The sequence below is a fragment of the Galeopterus variegatus genome, unplaced genomic scaffold (genome assembly GCF_000696425.1).
Source record: "Galeopterus variegatus unplaced genomic scaffold, G_variegatus-3.0.2 Scaffold6238, whole genome shotgun sequence".
Lineage (NCBI taxonomy): Eukaryota > Metazoa > Chordata > Mammalia > Dermoptera > Cynocephalidae > Galeopterus > Galeopterus variegatus.
The window spans coordinates 93,566-94,688 of record NW_007732349.1 but is presented as its reverse complement, the minus strand read 5'-3'; the positions used below and the strand labels follow the sequence as shown (position 1 = coordinate 94,688).

Here is a 1,123-nt window from a genome sequence, read left to right as displayed (position 1 = left end):
TTGAACATAACAGAAAATGGGAACAATCTAAATGCTCATAAGAAGAATTTGGTTAAATAAGCCAGGGACCAGCCACACAATGAATTGTATTAAGCCATTAAAAATATTGTGAAAATATTTAACATCATTGAAAAGATCATACATCACTGAAAAAAGTAAAGAAAGCAGATTAATAGGTTACCAAAGAACTGAACACCTCAATTCCATTTGGTACACACACATACACACACACACACACACACACACACACACACACTCACATATGAGGAGTCCTGTGAAAGTTCATGGAAAAATTTGTATGATCTTTTACTCCATACTTCCATGAACTTTGGAGTACCCTCATATATGTATATGCATAAGTCTGTATGTGTGTGTGTGTGTGTGTGTGCGTGTATACATATATATGTGTATATATATAGTCTCCTCTACTTATAACCCTCTACCTTAAATGTTCCACAGATAAAAACAAAGGCACATGGACACAGAAAAAGCAATTACCAACAAAACGTACTCTGGAACGTATGCTCCAGGAGAACAGGGACCTTATCTGCCTTAACTAGGGCCTAGAATCGTGCCCTGCACATATGAACACATACTCTAATATTTGTTGGATGGATGAATTAATAAATGAAGATGGAGTTAGTGATCATCTGTTTTGAAATTACTTTGGACTTTCAAAACAGTTTGCATATGAACTGCTCATTAGAACTGAACTTATCTGTATATAGAAGAGTTATCTGTGTGCCTATTTGTAACCATACACACTTTAAGCGTATTTTTGTACAAATTCAAACAATCAACACTAAAATGTTAACAGTGAAGGATAGGACTATTTGTATTTTTCATTTTTTTCTTTTTGCTTAGCAATATTTTCTATTACTTTTCTACATATTTTTTAAACAGGTACTACTTTTATAGAAAGAAGGGGAAAAAAACCCTACTTAATTGTGTTTGCGCATTTTAGGAATGTAAACTTTAGGAAATAGTGAAAAAACAAGAAAACCTTTTTATCTGAAAGTGATGAAATCTGAGGTGACATTTTGCAAAAATAGTGGAAATAGTCTTGCAGTGGCCAAGAATTCCAGAAACTTCCAGGTCACCTGCTTACCTGAAGTTCAAAGCT

The 1,123-nt window shown here is 33.8% G+C and overlaps 1 protein-coding gene across 1 annotated transcript in view; it reads right to left on the bottom strand.

Annotated features, from left to right (window-relative positions):
* The window catches only part of LOC103606041 (dedicator of cytokinesis protein 5), a gene marked incomplete at its 3' end in the record, with an annotated part of 132,284 nt that overhangs the window by 39,472 nt on the left and 91,689 nt on the right, over positions 1–1,123 (bottom strand). The gene's annotated exons all lie outside the window — the stretch shown is intronic.